Consider the following 20,257-nt stretch of genomic DNA (forward strand, 5'->3'; position numbering starts at 1 on the left):
GGAGGCTCCGTGACATCAAGTCATTTGCCTGAGGTCACACAGCTTACAGGTGGTGGAGCCAGGATTTGAACCATGGCTGTCTGACTCTGGAGCACTTAACCACCCTGCATTACTCTTTATAGATCTTTGTATATTCCTAGAAATGGACTTCCTGGGTCAGAGAGTTTACACACTTAAATGTTTGATACAAATAGCTGCACTGCCCTCCAGTGTATTACTTTACACTTCCATGAGAGTACATGAGTGTGCATACTCAAATTTCACACGTGCTGGTAAGCTTGACAAGTAAAAGGGATTCTTTAGCTGATGAATGATCAGATGGCACATCTTTACAGAGGTTTGTTGAATTTTTATCATTCCTTTGTAAGCCCTGTGCCAATTTCACACTTGGGATGTTTGTCTTTTTCTTATTGAATCACAAGTGCTCTTTATATGTTAAGGCTCTTAATGCTTTGTCTGCCATATATGTGGTCAACAATTGAATCTCCCTTGACCTGGGACCACTTTGAAAGGCCAGACAAGTCTGTTTTTATTGCACTTCTGGCCTTGATGAATGTTTCTGTTCTGGCAAAACCTCACAACAGGCTGCACTTTATTGGTGGTGTCTCCAGAAGCAAAAGTGGGGACTGTGAGGTCTTATAAACCTCAGTCTTATTCAGACCAACATTTGAAAAACCCCTTAGCTTTCCACGGCAAGAAAGTCAGGACCCCCAGCTTTTTGTCCCAGTTCTGCAGCCCAACGCAATGCCTCAGCTCCTGCTCCTTCCAGATTCAGAGGGATTGGTAAATCCAGCCACACCCACCTCCCCACCAAGCCATGCCCACTGCATAACAAAATCTCCCCATTCGGCCATGCCCATCTCCTCTAATGGAGTGGAAGTAGCAGATACAGAGAAATGGTTGCCCCTCAAATATAGTCAAGGAAACTGTACAAGGGGGAGGCAGGCAGGAAGGGTCCCTTGACCTTGATGGCTGGCAACCCCTTGGTGTCCCCAGCAACCACCTGGTTAAGGAAAAAAGGAGGTCCCTGGCTACTTAAACCTACCTTTCTAACCCACTCTTTAATATATTCCTATCAGGGCCCACGGTTTCTCTGTGCCTCAGTTTTATCACCTGTAGAATGGAGATAATTTTAAGGATTCCATGAGTTGGCATCTGTAAAGGGGTTGGAACGGTGCCTGGCTCACAGTAGGTCTTCAATAAACAGTATCACTGTTTCGATTCCACTGTATTATCATTGAGGATAAGTTGCAGGCTGGAAAAGCAGGGCCCTGGGACACCTGGAACCAGCCCCGGGGGCAGGTGGGGCTCTGCACAGCATCTTTACCCAGTGTCACCTGGAGGACTCTCTGGGGGACAAATGAGGTCCCAACTACACCCCTCCCCAGCCCTTAGTCCCCCTCATCCATGTCCCTGTCTTCAGAAGCCCAGAAGGGGCCCCCTGGGAAAGTGGCACCGTGGGGACTGCAGGCTGCCCAGTACAATTACCGTTCTCATCCTCATTAAACCACATTTTCATTCTAATTAGAGTTTCACCGCCTCCCAGAGAGAAGGGCCGATTACTTTTCACATCATTACCAGCCTCTCCCTCCCTCCTTTCCCACCCTGCCCAGGTGCCTATTCCACACCAGCTTGTCTCTCTCTCTCTCTCTCCCCTCTCTCTTCATCTCTCCACGGACTAGACAGAAGCACAGAACATTTATCAGTCGCCTACGGGATGCCGAGCTTGGTATTAGGAACCTTCACCCACAGCATCACTGCCTTAGCTTTGATCTGCTCCCATTGCCCTTTTTTTCTCCAACACTTATCCCTCTGGACATGCCCTGTGATTTACTTATTCTGTTTATTGTTTATCTCTGCTCCCCCAGAATGTCAGCACCCACTTGTATCCCCAAGGGACTCCACTCCTGGGTACACTGACCCTACAGCTTCCAACAGCCAGCCTCTGGCTGCTGGATCATTCCCAGGGCGGGCAGAAAGTGCTGGAGAGCAAACACACTGCTGGAGCAGCCCTTGCCCAATGACTGGGGAAGGGCGAGGGATTAATACCCCAGCTCCCTTGCCCCTGGTGGGAAAACTCTGGGGGGTGTGCTCTACTTGGTGTCTCAGCATTTCCCCAGCAGCACTGAGTCACAGCTGTCCGCAGTGTAGATTCATTCATGAACACACTTTCATCCAATGCCTTCCCTCCCTTACTCCCCCTCTCCCCCCCATCCTTGCTTCCTGGGGTCACCTCCCAGATCAACCACATCCTGGATCTCCCAGCCTCCTTGGGGTCCAGGGAAACCAGATCTCTGAGAGAGTCACTTCAGTACTCAGCACCCAGGGGATGGGTTAAGAAACCTTCTGCAGCTCTCTCTGAAACAGAAGCTCCATTTTAACTAGAACACAGCATCACTGGGCAGCTCTGACCCAGGTTTAAAATAAACTCTCTGGGGAGTTCCCTGGCGGTCCAGTGGTTAAGACTCGGCATTTTCACTGAAATAAACTCTCTGGGTGCTCCCATTTGGAATGGAGGTAAACTGCCCAGAACTTTAGGGGAGCAGCTTGACAGTATGTATTAAAATGTGAAGTGCACAAATCACCATTTGCTTTCTGGGTGGCCAGGAGTCACTGGTCTCGAGCATGGAGGTGGAGCCAGCATGTTTTGGGCAGGCTGTTTGTGATCACGCAAACAAGAAATAATCTATGTGCCCATCAATAAAGGATGGGAAAATGAGCTACGGTACTGTGGAATACTACAAAACTGCAAAAAAGGAGCTGGATGCCTGTATTAGTTTCCTGGGGCCGACAAAACAACGTACTGCAAAGTAGGTGGCTGAAAAAAATAAGAACTTCTTCTTCCATGGCTCTGGAGGCTAGACATTCGAAATCAAGGTGTGGGCAGGGTTGGCTCCTTCTGGAGGTTCTGAGGGGAGAAGCGGTCCATGTCTCCCAGCCTCTGGTGGCACCCAGCAGTCCTTGGCTTGTGGCTGCATCACTCCAATCTCTGCCTCGGTCTGCCATGGCCTCTCTGTGTTTGTGTCTTTGTGTGTTACCTCTTTTTCTAATTGGATACCAGTCCTATTGGACTTAAGGCCCACCCTGACCCAGTATGACCTCATTTTAACTTAACTCATGTCATCTACAAAGACCCCATTTCCAAATAAGGTCATATTCATAGGTACTGGGGGTTGGGACTTATGTATATCTTTTGAAGAGACACAACTCAACCCATAATAGTGCCTGAGGGATCAACCCTAAGTGTGGGCTGATTCTCTTTATGTGATCACAGTCAACCTTTATTGGAAGATTAACATTTTCCTCCTGACACCCACGCCTCCAAGCTTTAGCCCAATCACAGCTATTTCTTTTCTCCCTTGATTTAGCCAATATTCATCATGCACTTATAACATGTTCAGCACTGTCTTAAACATTTTAAGGGCATCATTTTATATAATTTTTGCAGCAGCCCCATGAAGCCTATATGGCATTAGCCCCCATTTTACAGATAGGGAAACTGATCCCCAGGTACATTGAATCCCTATTTCCAGGTCACTCAGCTGGTAAGCGACAGAGCTGGCCCAAGCGGCCTTTTGTCACCACTGTGGCTACTGGTTACTGATTTCCCTGGTGACAGTGTGTACCTTCCATGAAATACATGTGGTCGTTTATTTTTTTCCAACAACCCTGCGAGGCAGAAATTACTCTCATGTCATAGATGAGAAAATGAGGCAAGGAGAGAAAAAGTGACTTGCTTAAGGTCACACAGCAGGTGTCAGAGTGGCGATGTGAGCCGAACATGTGAACTTCCGAACATGTGAACTTCAGGGGGACCACAGGCTCCATCACCTGGTAAATGGAGTGAGGGTCCCCTCCGGCCAAATGCAGTTACAGAAAGTCACAGGGCCTGGGTCTTGGCCTCCCGACTTTGGGCTGGGGAGCGGCCCTGACTGACAGAGGCCAACCAGTGGTGCCATCTGTGGACCCTGCTCTTGAAGCATCTTGGGACTGGTAGCCCTTTCCCACCCCAGGCTCTGAGCACCACACACCAGGGACCCAAGTCAGCCTCTAGGTCTCTCCGGGCTTGGGGATCCACAGGCACCACCCTCACCTCGCAGGGGGTAATTAATTAACGCTGATTAATATCTGTGTTCACAGAGCCAGCCAGGCCCCTGGGCCTGGAGCATCCAAGGAAGGAAAGCATGAGAAAGCTGGTAACCTGCCAAGCAACAGGGATTATTCAGACTGCCACGGCTGGCTAGCAGGGAAGGGCTCACGGTAACCAGCTGACCAGCGGGAAAACGGAGGCACAGGTGAGGACCAAGCAGCAATGGACAGCTTCAAAAGTGGTTTGCCACTTGAAAGAACAAGGAGACAAGCCTTGGAGATCCAGCAGCTTCTGGCTTCACATGAGCTCTGGGTCCCACGCCTGAGCTTCAGTTTCCTCATCTGTAAATGGGCCAAAAATTTTTTTCTTCTATTTTGGAGGAGACTCGTCAAGCTTTTATGCATGTAAAATGCTTTGCACGCAAACTCCCTTTCCCTGGCTGCCTGCGGGAGAGGACTTCTGCAGCCACTTGGCTCAGTTTCCCTCTTCCGCATACAATGAGCAGGCAGGGCACCCCTTTGCTGCTCCTCCCTTTGGAAGGTTCCCAGGGCAGGGCCCGACTTCACAGAAGACTCTGAAAGATCATTTCTGATCGGCCTTGAATTAATGTCGCCGTCGTTAACGTGGTGACGAGACAGTTCCCTGGCCCCTGATTAAAAACAGAAGTTTCCCCCCCACGAGACGGAGCAGAAGGGAAAACAAAGACGCGCACACTCGCCGCCAGATAAATACAGACTCAAACACAAGCACGGCAGATAAACACACACTGGCACACCAGATATACACACAGCCGGCTGCAGAATTCCGGTGGGCTGGCACAGCCTGGCTCAGACAGCCCAGAGACCCCCAGGAATGGCCACACGAAAGGTAAAGAGACCCACCTCCCACCCCACACCCCCAACCCGACCCCTACATGGATGTTGCCAAGCCTGGACCACATCCAGGCCCCTGGCCACTGCAGTGCCCATGGCCAGGAGCCAGACATGAGGGGATGAATGCCCCCGGCAAGCAGTCGTTAGTCCAAGGTGGAAGGGACTTGGTGGATAAATACCTTTGCTCCCTCTCCCGGCAGCTGCATGGGCCAATGGTCTCCCAGAGGCCCCTGGAGCGTCTGCAAGCCCTGTCTCCCCTGCCTTCTCCCCATATACCCACCCTCAAGTTTCCCCCATCATCTCCTGCCTTAGTCTGTTCTGGCTGCTATAACAAAAATACTGGGTGTCTTATAACAACAGAAATTTCTTTCTCACAGTTTTGGAGACTGGAAGTCCGAGATCATGGCGGGGTTCTGGTGAGAGCTCTCTTCCAGGTTTATAGAAGGCCACCTTTGCGCTGTGTCCTCACATTGACAAAAAAGGGTGAGGGATCTCTCTGGGGTCCCTTTTATAAGGCGCTGACCTCATTCACGAGGGCTCCACCCTCATGACCTAATCACCTCCCAAAGGCATCACCTCCTAACACCACCACGTTGAGGGTTAGGATTTCAACATAAGAATTTGGGGGAAGGGAATCCCCTGGTGGTGCAGCAGTTAGGACTCCTCACTTTCACTGCCGAGGGCCCGGGGTTCGATCCCTGGTCAGGGAACTAAGATTCCCACAAGCCGCGCAGCCAGAAGCAAACAAACAAAAAGAATTGGGGGTAAACACAAACATCCATTTTATCTCCCAAACAAACCATGTGCCCTCCACCCTTGCGTCATGGTCTGCTTCTGGGGAAAGCCAAACCAAGGCACCCACAGAGAAGCACAAATGTACAAGTGTACACCCACCGTGACCGTGTGTGTACCTATCAAAAGAGCTGCAGGTCTCAGTGGGGGTGGTTTTGCCCCTCAGGTGATGTTTGGCAAGGTCTGCAGACATTTTTGGTTGTCACAATTAAGTATGTGCTACTGGTATCTAGTGGGTCAAGGCAAGTGAGGCCGCTCAACACCCTACAGTGCATGGGACAGACCCCACAGCAAAGAATGATCTGGCCCCAAATGTCAAAAGTGCTGAGGTTGAGAAATTCTGGTCTACAGGAACCCGACTGCCTCGTACACCCTGGCACCCAAACTGACCCCCATGTAGAAAGAGCTGCACAGACATGCAGTGAGGTTCACAGGCCTCAGACCACAGAGATGCACTACGCACCAGGTCCTCATACTAGGGAAAGAGCAGGAACGTTCCAGAATGGTGTGTTTCCCACCAGGATATGTGGACTGCCAGAGGGGACCTTCACAGTCTGGGAGTAGCCTGTGTGCCAAGCTCTGTTCTAAGAGCTTTTCACGGGAATAACCCATTGGATCCTCACAGCCATCTGGGGAGATAGTTCAATGACCGTTAAGCCCATTTTACAGATGAGGAAACTGAGGCCCAGAGAGAGGAGTTTATGCCCAGTGACCCAGCTAGAAATCCAGGAGCCCCCAGTGGTATGTGTAGACACCCGTGAAGACAGAGAAAGCAGGGTGGACAGGAACCCTCCCTACCACCGTCTGGGGTCTGAGGTGAGGAGGGTCAGGGAAGACTTTGACTTTCCAAATGGATTCCTACATCACTTGGGGTAACTAAGAAATCCATTTTTTAATGGTTCTGTTTTTAAACCTTTTGACCCTGGAGTTGGACACACCTATGGCTCCAACCTCAGCCTCACCATTTTTGGGCTCTGTGAATCTGGGCGTCCCGGAGCCTCAGTTTCCCCATCTGTAAAATGGGGATTCCCCCATTCACAGTTCCACAAGTATGCTGAGGGTCCACCGAGGCCAAGCACTGTGCCCAGCTCTAGACCATAAAGGGTTAGGACAGGACGTGGGCATAGTAAGCACTTTTTCCCCCACGTCCCCCTCCCCCAGGCATGGGGCTGCTTAACTAGTTTTGTGTGGAATGGGAGCAAACTGTAGGGCAGAGGGGCGGAGGGGCGGAGGGGCAGAGCCCTCAGCTCCTTCCACCCCTCAGCCCACCATCCCCGTGCCTCTCAGAGACCCAGAAGTTGGGGCCCGAGCAGGCATCCAGATTGGGGCCAGGGGCTGACCCCAGGTGGAGGACAGGGGAGGAGTAGCTGCAGGTGCCTCCCCAGCCACCAAACGCTCGGGTTTTCCTACCTCTGCTTCCCGCAGCTAAAAGCACGCGGAGCGAGCTCCACCTGTGGGCCACCGGAGGGAGGTGCATGCGACTCCCCGGAAAGTGAGTCGCCCCTCCCATCTCTCCTCACCCAGGACACCCGCGGAGGGGGTGGGGAGGGTTGCTCAGCAATTTTGGATGCGACTCCCCCGCCTACAAAATTCTCCTCCACGTTCCGTTTTTCCCAGCTGCTGTTTCCACGTTGTAATCTTGTCGCCCGCGCATTCCCCTCCACCACCACTAGTTACTGAGCACCTGCTGTGTACCGGGCTCTGTTCTGGGTTCAGAGGACACAGAAGGAACATAGTAGGTAAAACTCCCTGGTATTCTGGAGCCTATAGTCTGGGGGGAAGACAGACGAGGAAAGGGACAGCAACCAAGGAGGCCATTGCTGGTTGAGATAAGTGTTCTGAAGGGGAAAGTAAACAGAGGGATGTAACAGGACAGGGAGCCTGCCCTGGGTAAGGGGAGTAGAGAGGGCTCTCCGAGGAGGCAATATTTGCACTGAGGTCTGAGAGGGATAAGTCCCCGGCCATACCAAGACTAGGGCAAGGCTTCCTGCGTCGGGCACAGCAAGTGCAAAGGCCCTGGGGCAGAAAGGAGCTTGGGGGTGTGTTACAAGAAAGCGTCAGGGTGGCCAGAGCTGAGAGGTGGAGGGAGAGGTCGGGTGGGATGTCAAGGCCCCTTCTGGGGACAAACCCAACCCTATACTCCACCTTGAGGAGTTGTCTCCTAAAAACCTGAGAGGAAAAGAATAAACCTCAGACTGAACCAAAAGCCCTCCATCACCACTCAGCTCCACACAGATGCCGTCCTCCCCACCCACCATGAAGACCTGGGAGCAAGTGTTCCCCACAGAGAAAAGCCCCAGACCATGTGTCCTGCCTCCCCTCCCAGGCCTTTGCGTCTGACGATATTGGCTCCAGTGTGCCACCAAAGGGCACGTGCAGTGGAGAGAAATGGGACTCGGTGACTCACCTAGGGGCGGGGAGACCTAGAGTTGGCCTCAGAAGGCTCCTTGGGGGATGCCAGGGGCTAGATTGTTGGGGCAGGAACAAAACAAGGGGGTCTATGTGGACCTGCATGTCCCAGGGCTCCTTGTGTGCCAGCTGCCCCATGCCAGGCGGGCACTGGGGCAGGCGTTCGTCTCTGCTGGCAAAGCCCCCTCCTTGCTCCCTGGCTGCCTCCCTGGGGGACCAGGGAACCATACAGCCAGTCTGACTCCTGAGATAAATGCCTCTCGGCTGTGGTGAGTGCCCCCGCTAGAGGGCATCCCCTGTCTTCACTGAGCGCTCCCAGGACTTCCCCTATCCTCCCTGTGCCCAGCCCCTGTCCCTGGCGTCCTCACCCCCTTTGAGGCTGGGTTCTCTACTTCAGCTCCCCTCAGCCAGAGAGAAAACCCTTAAGGGTTGTCACCAGCCTCACACCCCAGACCCCTGCCCAGCCCCATCTCCCTGTCTTCATGCCCCCGAAAAGCAAGGTCACCTTGTGTGGTCGGAAAACCCCAAAAGGGACTGCAGGGAAATGCCCGGGTTCCATGAGCACTGTTCCCTGGGGCCCTGCTTTGAGGGGTGGGCGCCCTGAGGGAGGCTGTGGGTCTCCCTCAGCCCCGGGAGGGGAACAGGGCCCTGTCCCGGTCCCAGCTGGCCTCAGCTTTGGGGACTGCCTGCCTCTTGGGGAGGGGGTGGAGCCTCCCGGAGCTTCTAATTACGGTTTCAGAGGCACAGACTTAATTACTGCCTTGTGAAGGGTTAATTACCCCTAATAGGCTGGGAATCAGACAATTCTCCTGCCTTCTGAGAACCAAAATATCTCCCCTCCCAGACCCCCCCCCCCCCCACTACTTGGAATCTTCTCAGTTTCCTGGCACGGAGGTGTGTGGTGGGCTAGGGAGAGTGGGGGCAGGGGTCGGGCGTGCGGATCTGAAACCACCAGTCTGCTGGCAGAGAATCCACTTTCTGGGCAGAGAGGAGACCTAGGTGGGCCTAGGTGGGCGAGAGGTGGCTCGCTCAGCGGGAGCTCACTCAGCACCTGGGGCCACTCTGTTCCTCCCAAGAGCCCTGTGCCTGGGCTCCTGGTAATGTGAGTATCAGGACCTGCCCACCTCCCTGCTTTTCTCCTGACCCCCTCCTTAGGCCCTAGATACACCCACTGCTTCCCACCTCAGGCCCTTTGCCCTTGCAGGTCCCCCTACCTGGCTTACTTTTCCCCCCATGGTGCTGTGTCTGGGAAGCTCTGGCCCTAAAATGTCCTCTCCTCCAGGGAGCCGTCCCTGACCACTGCCTCCCCAGGCACCCTTCCTGGGAGTTCTCCAGCCTATCATGCTTTAACCCCTCTGAGAAATTGCCTTGTTTATATGCAGACTCTGTTTCCTCATCTGTAAAGTAAGGGTGATGTCAGCAGTCCCATCAGAGTCCTGGGCCGTGACTGTGGTGACTCCAGGGGTCAGGGTGAGTTGGGACCTTCTTCTGCAGGGTCCCATGGGATAGACTTGGAGGTTCTGAGCACAGCTCAAGGGCAGTGAGCCGAGGGCAGGTAAGAGTGAGGTTCAGGTGAGCAGTTCATCAGAAGAGGTTAGAAATGAGGCTGACCTGGGAACAGTGGTCAGGCTGTTTGCCCCTGTTTTACAGATGGGGAACTTGAGGCTCAGAGGGGTGAAGTCACTTACCCAGGGCACAAAGCTGTCTAGTGGGAGAACTGGTATTCACACCCACATTTGGCAGGTCCCACAGACAATTAAGGAGGGGTGAGCCTGGGAAGGCAGTGATGGGAAGAGGTTTGTTTCAGGGAAGGTAAAAAGTGCAGTTTGACTCGGCTGTGTTGGCTGTATTGGGGGTGGGGGTGGGAGGCAAGAATGGTGGTTTAGACCAGGATTGGGTAATGATTCAATTAGAGATAGAAGGGAAGAAAGGAGGGAGGGAAGGAGGGAGGAGGGAGAAAGAGAAAGAAAGAAAGAAGGAAGGAAAGAAAGAAAGAGAGAGAGAGAGAGAGAGAGGGAGGGAGGGAGGGAGGGAGGAAGGAAAGGAAAGGAAAGGGGAGGAAAGAAAGGAAAGAGGGAGAGAAGAAGGAAGAATTATTCAGGACTATTTCAGTTTCAAGTAAAACTCCAAACCCAAACTGACTTGAGAATTTAAAAAATAATAATAATTTATTGGTTCATGTAACTGAAAAATCTAGGGTATGTTGGCTTCAGGCATAGCTGGATCCAGGGGCTTAAACAAAGTAATCTCTCCCTCTCAACTGAGCTCTCCTCTAGGGAAATTCATTCTCAGGCAGCCATTTCCCATGGGGATTAAATGGCCTCAGCAATTCCTGGCTTATATCTTATCAGCCCAGAAACTCCAGGGAAGATGGCCACTTTGCCTATAGCTCTGGCAAAAATCCTGGAGCTACCTCTCCTTGGACAGACCGAGATCCATGTCATTTAGGAATCAGTCACTGTAGCCAGAAAAAGTGGAATGTGTCCGTTGGCCAGGCCTGGTCATGTGATCACTCCTGGTGATGGGGGTGGGCCTGGCCCCATCAGACCTAAGTGGACAAAAGGTGAAAGAGAAGAAGACAACTCATTCAACAAACATTTATTGAGCACCTACTGTGTGCCTGGTTCTGGTTTAGGTGCTGGAAATACAGCAGAAACACCTCTGCTCTCTTGGGGCTGGTAAAGACATGAATTCCAGTGATATTAGGTGTGTTATAGAGAAAATTAAGGCAGGGGAAGAGGGTAGAGACTGCTGGGGAAAGGGAGCTGAGATTTTTAAACAGGAGGTGGTGTGTGAGTAAAGACTTGAGGCAAAAGGAGTGAAGATATCTGGGAAAGGGTATTCCAGGCAGAGGGAAAAGCCCGTGCAAAGGCCCTGAGGCTGGACTGTGTCTGGTGTGTTTGGGGAACAGCGAGGAGGCCTGTGTGGCTGGAGGGAATGAGGGAGAGGGAGAGTGGGAGGTGACGGGGCAAATTGTGCAAGGCCTTGTGGGCCATGGGGAGGACTTTGGACTTTACCCTGAGTGAGGTGGGAGCCACTGAGTGTTCTGAGCAGAAGAGAGACAGGACCTGACCGGACTCAGGTGTTCACGGGAAGAGTGGATGGTCAGACCCACAAAGTAGCCATCATATATACACAGAGAGAGAGGCTGGGTCTCTACCCATCATGATCTCCACTGATCTGCCCACTGCCATCCTCTCCCCTGTGTCTCCCTGAGGTTTGGTGTGCTACCTTTTCCCACAACCCACCGGGAGAGGCACAGGTAGGGTGAAGGGCTGGAAGGACAAGGTACCTCGGGCTTCCCCTTCCCAGGAGAACCCAGCCCCACTCTGATCCAGGATACACTTGGGCAGGACTGCTGGGGGATGTTTGCTTTTTACCCTCTCCAGGCTTGTGGGAACAGGCGTGGCTGGAGGCGCAGAGAGGCATGACCAAGCTTGGCTTGGGCAAGGCTGAGGGGAAGGAAGCTGGGTCACAGAGAGGTCAACCCAGCCCGGGGAGCCCTATGGAGACAGGGGCTGCTCCCTCAGAGAAGGCACAGGGGTCCGGAGGTCAGTTTGGGCCTCTCTGGCACCTTGCTCTGTTTGAGTCTCAAGCCCGGGGCTGTAGGAAGGAGCAGGGGTCGGGTGGCAGGCTCTGTGGTTGGGCTGCCAATGGAAGTGCCGATAAGGACCCTTGAGGTTGGATTGCAGCCCTGAGAGGTTGGGCAACATCCTGTTTGGGCAGGCTCCTATGGCTTTCTCTCCTGCAGCCCTGCCCTGACCCTGGTGGGAGAATTACAGACAGCGAGAAACAGGAGCCAAGTACTCACTCAACCAGAAACAGAAATAACCTCCCCTTCGAATTTTCCGAAGAATAGGATATACACATGTAAAAGGAAGAGGAAGGAGAAGAAGAAGGGGAGGAGAGGAAGTACTTACATACTATTTCACATTCTACACAAAAAGTCACTCTAAACAGACTGTAGACCTAAATATAAAAGCTAAAACTATAGGGAATTCCGGGGAGTTCCAGTGGGTTAGGACTTGGCGCTTTCACTACCGGGGCCTGGGTTCAGTCCCTGGTTGCGGAACTAAGATCCCACAAGCTGCACAGCAAGGCCAAAAGAAACAAAAAACAAAACAAAATAAAAACCCCTAAAACTATAAAACTTCTGGGAGAAAACCTATGAGGCAATTTTTGTGACCTTGGCTTGGGCAAAGATTTCTTAGACATGCCTCCAAAAGCATGACCTGTAAAAGAAAACATAGATAACTTGGACTTCATCTAAATGAAATGTTCAGAAAAGGAAAAGACAAGCCACAGACCAGGGGAAAATATGGGCAAATCGTATATCTGATAAAGGACTTGGATCCATAATACGTAAAAAGCTTTCAAAACTCAATAATAGGGCTTCCCTGGTGGCGCAGTGGTTGAGAATTTGCCTGCCAATGCAGGGGACACGGGTTCGAGCCCTGGTCTGGGAAGATCCCACATGCCACGGAGCAACTGGGCCCGTGAGCCACAACTACTGAGCCTGTGCGTCTGGAGCCTGTGCTCCGCAACAAGAGAGGCCGCGATAGTGAGAGGCCCGCGCACCGCGATGAAGAGTGGCCCCCGCTTGTTGCAACTAGAGAAAGCCCTCGCACAGAAACGAAGACCCAACACAGCCAAAAATAAATAAATAAATAAATTTATTAAAAAAAAAAAACAAAAAACTCAATAAAAGAACATTTAAAACCCAATCTAAAAAGGTTTTAAACAGATACTTCAGCAAAGAGGATATTTGAATGGCAAATGAAGATAGGAAAAGATACTCAAGATCATTAGTGGTTAGAGAAACGCAAATTAAAACCACCATGAGATACCACTACACACACTCTTTGGAAGAGGTAAAACAAAAAAGACTGACAATACCTAGTGTTAGGATGTGGAGGTACTGGAACACTCAACCGCTCCTGGTGGGTATGTAAAATGGTACCATCACTTTGGAAAACAATCTGGCAGTTTCTTAAAAAGTTAAACATACATGTCCCCTGTGATCCAGAAATGAAAGTAAACTCTAGACAAAAACTTGCACACGAGTGTTCACAGCAGCTGTATTCATAATAGCCAAAATGTGGCAACAACCCAAATGTCTACCGACAGAGGAATGGATAAACAGAATGTGGTAGATCCATACAATGGAATACTACTCAGCAATGAAAAAGAACAAAGAATTGATAAACACACCAATGTGGATGGACCCCAACAACATTACACCAAGTGAAAGAAGCCAGATACAAAATACTACATCTGTGGCTTCCCTGGTGGCGCCGTGGTTAAGAATCCGCCTGCCAGTGCAGGGGACACGGGTTCGAGCCCTGGTCTGGGAAGATCCCACGTGCCCCAGAGCAACTAAGCCCGTGCGCCACAACTGCTGAGCCTGTGCTCTAGAACCCACGAGCCGTAACTACTGAGCCTGCGTGCCACAACTACTGAAGCCCACGCGCCTAGAGCCCGTGCTCCACAACAAGAGAAGCCACTGCGGGCTTCCCTGGTGGCGCAGTGGTTGAGAGTCTGCCTGCCAATGCAGGGGACACGGGTTCGAGCCCTGGTCTGGGAAGATCCCACATGCCACAGAGCAACTAGGCCCGTGAGCCACAGCTACTGAGCCTGCGCGTCTGGAGCCTGTGCTCCGCAACAAGAGAGGCCGCGATAGTGAGAGGCCCGCGCACCGCGATGAAGAGTGGCCCCCGCTTGCCACAACTAGAGAAAGCCCTCGCACAGAAACGAAGACCCAACACAGCCATAAATAAATAAATAAATAAATTTAAAAAAAAAAAAAAGAGAAGCCACCGCAATGAGAAGCCCATGCACCACAACGAAGAGTAGCCCCCACTCGCCGCAACTAGAGAAAGCCGGCGCATAGCAGTGAAGCCCCAACTCAGCCAAACATAAATAAATAAATGAATAAATCAGTAAAAATACTGCATCTTTTATGATTCCAGTTCTGTGAAATTTCTAGAGACGGCAAAGCTAGAGAGACTGAAAGCAGACCAGTGGTTGCCTGAGCCAGGAGGCAGTGGAGACAGATTACAAAGCGGAACGAGGGAAATTTTGAGCTATTGAAAGTGTTCCCAAACACCAGACTGTTGTGATGGTTGCACAACTCGGTGAATTCACTAAAAATCATCGGACTATACACGCACACCCGGTGAATTAAACGATATGTAAATTACGTCTCAATAAAGCTAAAAAAACCCACGTTGCCCCAACAATCTTCAGATGGGATTGTCACCATTCACTCGATTAGATCAATAAGTACCTACTTTTGGCGCTGGGAACACTACAGGGAGTAAAACGGACATGGCCTCGTGGAACTGATGTTCTCATGAGGAGACCGACAGGAAGCAAGACGAGAAACGAAAATCTATACAGGTGTCGGACGGTGATTGTCACAAAAAATTAAGCAGGGATGGGAAGAGTGCAATTTTAAGTCGGGGGGTCAGGGAAGACTCTCTGAGGAGGTGATGTTTGAGGAAAGACCTGAAGGAGGTGAAGAGAGAGGCATGTAGAGATCTAGGGAAGGAGGGTACCAGGCAGTGGAAACGGCAGGTGCAAAGGCCCTGTGGTAGGAGCATGCCAGGATCAGTGAGGAAGCCAGTGGGGCAGAGGAAATAGTAAGGGGGGAAGTGGGAGGAGGTGAGGGCAGGGAGGGGACAGGGCAGAGTGTGCAGAGACTTGTGGTCATGGGGAGGACTTTGACTTTTGCTATGAGTGAGGTGGGAGCCAAGGAGGGTTCTTGGGTAGAGGAGGGCATTCAAGGGTGTCCTCTGGCCACTGCTGGGGGAACAGCCTGTAGAGGGGCCAAGAGTAGGAGCTGGAAGATCAGGGCAGAGGTGACTGGTCCATCATCTCCCACTGGTCCAAATGGGAGATGATGGGGAGGGTCCAGGATGGGGGCCAGGAAGGAGATGAAAAGTGGTTGGATTCTGGATAGACTTTGAGAGTAGAGTCCTCAGGGTTTGCTGATACAGGAGAGAAAGAAAGAGAGAGGACAGAGCTAGGAGAGACACAGATGACTCCAAGTATTTTGACCTGAGCGTCTGGGCCACTAAGAAGGAGACTAAGGCTCAGAGAGGTAGGGGAGGTGCCAGGTTGCACATGGGTCCACAGTGACCCTCGTCCCCAGCTGAGGCATGGCCCTGATTTGAGAGTTCTGGGGGTGTGGGTATCACTAGGGGCAGAGACTGCTCAGAGCCAGGCGCCTCCCAAATCCTCACCCCAGTACCCCCTCTGGCTCTGTTCTCATTCATTTTAGTCTTCTTTCCAGAACGTCTCCTCCCTGGGGAATTCAGCCCATGTGCTTCTGATTCCTTTGTCCTGAACTCATATGGCATGAGCACCCCCCGAAAGCCTTATGTGGAAGAGCGTAAAGGCAGAGAAGGAGGAGGGGGGCACATTCCTCCCAGGGGCCAGGGCTGTGTACAGCAGCACAGCGGCATCTCCAGGGCATCCAGCAGCAAGGGAGGCATATTTCCAGGCCGGGCCAGACCGGCTGCCGCCCAGCATAGGTTTTCTTTGGACCTGGCAGTCACCCACCCACGGTCCGGGCTCCAGCTATCCTGACCCCCCCAGGCCTCCCATGCATTTTCTCTTAGGAGCCACGACTGTGGGATTTGGTTTCCCCCACCCTCTCCTTCTCTTCCCAGCTCTGTCACTCCCTCAGGCCGCCTCCCTGGTGACCACGGTGGGCCTGGCTCCCCACCGAGTCCCAAATACCCATGGTAGGGCCTGCGTGTGGCCAGAGCCACAAGCTAGGCATCCCACCTTCCCTGGTACCTCCGCATCCTCTGGCCTCTGTGTTCCCTCCTCCTCCCCACCACCTGGGCATCTCTGGTCCCCTCCTGCCTCTCCATGTCAAAGGCTTCGGAGGGGTCTCCTTAATTCATCTGCTCTTTGCTGACCACTGACCCACCAGACCATGCTCTCACTATTGGGGAGACAGACTGACCGATGCTTAAAAGTTAATATTGGGTTGGCCAAAAAGTTCATTCAGGTTTTTCCATAAACCGTTCCTGAATGAACTTTCTGGCCAACCCAATACTTGTAGAGTCCTTTCTGGTCATTAATAAATCAGCCCATCCATCTCCTGACGACTCTATGAAGGAGAAATATGGGTTCCTGTTCCCATTTACAGACAGAGAGGAGATGTTCCTTGCCCAGGGTCACAGTGCCAGAAAGTGGCCGAGCTGGGACAAACCCTTGACCACTCCACTCATCTGCTTCTCGTGAGAGAGACAGATGAGGTCTTGACCTTCCAGGGTTCTCAATCCAGGGGAGACAGACAGGAAATAGCAAGTGAAGAAGAATACCATTCAGTGACAAGGGTTTGTTGTCCCCAAGATCACCCTCGGGGTAAGTGATTCACTAGGACTCACAGAACTCAGAAAAGCTGTTATACTCACAGTTGCAGTTTATTACAAGAAAAGGATACAGATTAAAGTCAGCAAAGGATAATGGCACATGGATCAGAGTCCCAAGAGACCAGGCACAAATTTCCAATTGTCCCTTCCCAGTCATGCAAACAGCTCTCAGTTCTCCCAGTAATGATGTATGACAATAAGCATGGAGTGTTTAGAGTATTGCCGACCAGGGAAACTCACTCCAACCTTGGTGTCCAGGGTTTTACTGGGAGCCAGTCACTTAGGTACAGCTGACCACCGAGTAGCCAATCTTAGGCACCAGCTCCTCCAGAGGCCAAGCTGATACTGCATGGTGGCCCAAGGACCCCACCATAAATCACATTGTGATTTATCTGGCATGGGTAGGATCCTAGGTATACAGACACTCTTATCCAGCAAGACACTCCAGGGGCTTAAAGATGACCTCCAGGAGTAGGGCAAGGGCCAGTGCTGCAGTCTGTCCTTTCTTTGAAACGTGCAGGGTTGGAGCGCCTCAAGCCCACCGAATCTGTCGGTGTGAAGGAGGTGAGAACAGAAGGCCTCATGGACAGAATGACAGAAAGAGGGGAGTCCAGAAGGACACCCCCACTTGGAGCTTGAACAACTGAGTCATACACTAAGAAGGGGAAAGTCAGTGGACAGACTCCAAGACAGCCCCTATGATCCTCATCTCCTGGTATCCACACCCTGTGTAAACCCTCCTCCTTGAGTGTGAGCAGGACCTTGTGACTTACTTCTAACAATAGAATAAAACAAAGGTGATGGGATGTCGTTTCCCAACTTTGGTTACGAAAGATTGAGACTTCCAAGTCTCTCTCTCTCTCTGCCTCTGATGAAATTGTATTGTGAGCTGCCCCGTAAAGAGGCCCACATGGCAAGGAGCTGGGAGCCACATCCTCAACAGCCTGTGAGAAACTGAGTCCTTCCAACAACAGTGAGTGAGTTTGGGAGCAGATCTTTCCCTTATCAAGCCTTCAGATGACACTGCAGCCCCAGCCGACATGTAGATGGCAGCCCATGAAAGACCCTAAATCAGAGAACTCAGTGAAGCCACACCTAATTCCTGACCCACAAAAACTGTAAGATGTAACTCTTTGCTGTTATTTTAAGCCCCTACCTTTGGGATAACAGCAAGAAATCACTAATGCAGCAGGTTTGGCCAGAAGTTAGGACGGGAACCGGATATTAGAGTGTTTGTCATGTTGAAAAAAATTGTAATAGGCCTCTCCCTTGACTTTACTTCCCCCAGTTGCAGAGCCTGAGACAGGGATTTGAGTGCAGGTGCTTCCTTCGAAGGGGATTCTAGAAAGCATGAGTGGAGAAGAAGGGAAGTGAGATAGGGAGGGGCGGGCAGCAAATACTGAGAGTCTGAATGAGCACATTTTTGCTGTGAACATCTGGGACTCAGTCCCTGTGGGGCACCTCTGACAGAGTGTATAGGACACACACCTCAGTTATCCCATATGAGGGGTGAGGGAGCTGGGGTATTGATCCACCAAAAATGATGAAGGGTTATTCCCAGGCATGTTAGCTTCCTATCAGTTCAGACCTGTGGCCATGTGGTCCATAGAAAGCTCCCAGGCAGAGCATCTTGGGTGTTTACCAGGGCCTGGACTAGACTGAGGTGAGTGAGGTGCACAGATTGATTTTTCCCTCTGCCTCAGGCTCCAGTATGTCTTGGTACATCATTTTGACAGATCCCGTCTTCATTTAGAATTTTGCCTTTTTATTATTTAATTATTTATTATTTATTATTATTATTTATTTAATTTTTATTTATTTATTTATTTTTTGGCCATGCCACGCAGCATGTGGGATCCTGACCAGGGATCAAACCTACGCCCCTTGCAGTGAAAGCACAGAGTCTTAACCAGTGGACCGCCAGGGAAGTCCCCATTTTGATTATTTAAAACATTGCATTAAAATAATATTCATCTTGACTATTGAGTTCTCTGTTGCCCCCTTACATTTTGCTCTCTGTGATGAATGCTTCACTTCTCACCCTAGTCCCAGCCCTGGGGTTCATGGTCTGAGGCCAGCAGCACCCACAGGAGAGGACTCAGATGCCGGTTGCCATATCAGAGTCAAGGCAGCCTCAGTTCTGCTGCAGTGACATGTGAGCCCCACATCTCAGGGACTTAGAACATCAGAGAGTTTTACTTCTCACTCAGCCACCGTCTGGCATACTGCAGGTTGCGCATTGCAGAAGGAAAAGGAACACAGCAGGGCCAACACCAGTTCTTAAAGCTTCCACCTGGAAGTGTCATAACTGCTCACTTTTCATTGGCCGAAGCAAATCACATGGCCACACAAGTGGGCGGGGCAGTGCCGCCCTTCTGCTTGGAAGTAGAGAGGGCTGGGATGGTAATGACAGACCCCAGTGACCACTGTAGCAGCCCTGGGTGAGACTGAGGAGGATCTGGGTGTCTGAAACTAGGTGGGAAGGTCCAGGTGGGGATGGAAATGTATGAGGCTTAAGGATATAATTGGTATCGACTCCCTGGAGGGCCTGTCCCAGGCTTTGTCATCTGACAGACTCATGGGGCTGGTGGGTTCAGCCTCAGTCCCACCTCCCACCCTGGATTTTTATTCAATGTAATGAAATACACATAACAAAATTTACCATCTTAACCATTTTTGGTGTCCAGTTCAGTGGCATTAAGTGCATTCATAATGTTGTACAACCATCACCACCATCCATCTCCAGAATTCTTTGCATCATCCCAAACTGATTCTGTCCCTGTTAAACAGTAAGTCCCCATTCCCCCCTCCCCCAACCCCTGGCAACCACCATTCTGCTTTCTGTCTCTATGATTCTGACTACTCTATGTGTCTCATGTAAGTGGAGTCATATAGTACTTGTCTTTTTGTGACAGGCTTATTTCACTCAGCATAATGTCCTTAAGTTTCATCCAAGTTGTACCATGTGTCAGAATGTCCTTCCTTTTTTTTTATTTTTAAGTAGTAAAAAAACACATAACATAAAATTCACCATCGTAACCATTTTAAGTGTACAGTTCAGCAGTGTTAAGTATATTCACACCGTGGTGCAATCAGCCTCTAGAACTTATACGTCTTGCAAAAGATGTACTCTATACCCACTAAACAACTCCCCTCCCCAGCCCTCCTCTCAGCCCTTGGCAACTACTACTTTCTTCTTCTACGAATTTGACTACTTTCGTTACCTCACGTGAGTGGAATCATGCAATATTTGTCCTTTTGTGACTGGCTTATTCCACTTAGTGTAATGTCTTCATCCATGTTGTACCATGTGTTATAGTTTCCTTCCTTTTAAAGGCTGGATAATATTCCATTGTGTAGATGTACCATGTTTTGTTTATTCATTTATCCACTGATGGAAACTGGGTTGCTTCCATTTTGGGGCTATTGTGAATAATGCTGTTATGAACATGGGTGTACAAATATCTCTTTGAGACCTTGCTTTCAAATTTGGGGGAGTGGGAAGTATATACAGCATCCCAGAAGTGGGATGCTAATTCTATGTTTAATTTTTTTAAGGAACTGCCATACTCTTTTCCACAGCATCTGCACTATTTTACATTCCCACTAACGGTGCACAAGGGTTCCAATTTCCCCACATCCTTGCCAACACTTGTTATTTTCTGTTTTCTTGATAGTAGCCATCCTAATGGGTGGGAGGTGGTATC

General features: G+C 50.9%; 1 long non-coding RNA gene across 1 annotated transcript in view; it reads right to left on the reverse strand.

Moving 5' to 3' along the window:
* LOC137758859 (uncharacterized) overlaps positions 1-5,422 on the reverse strand; it is a 41,561-nt gene extending 36,139 nt beyond the window's left edge. The window contains exon 1 of the long non-coding RNA XR_011073034.1: positions 5,338-5,422. This is a non-coding gene — a long non-coding RNA (uncharacterized lncRNA). The remainder of the gene's footprint in view (positions 1-5,337) is intronic.
* Positions 5,423-20,257: the final 14,835 nt, after the last annotated feature.

The sequence above is a fragment of the Eschrichtius robustus genome, chromosome 2 (genome assembly GCF_028021215.1).
Source record: "Eschrichtius robustus isolate mEscRob2 chromosome 2, mEscRob2.pri, whole genome shotgun sequence".
NCBI classification, from domain to species: Eukaryota; Metazoa; Chordata; class Mammalia; order Artiodactyla; family Eschrichtiidae; genus Eschrichtius; species Eschrichtius robustus.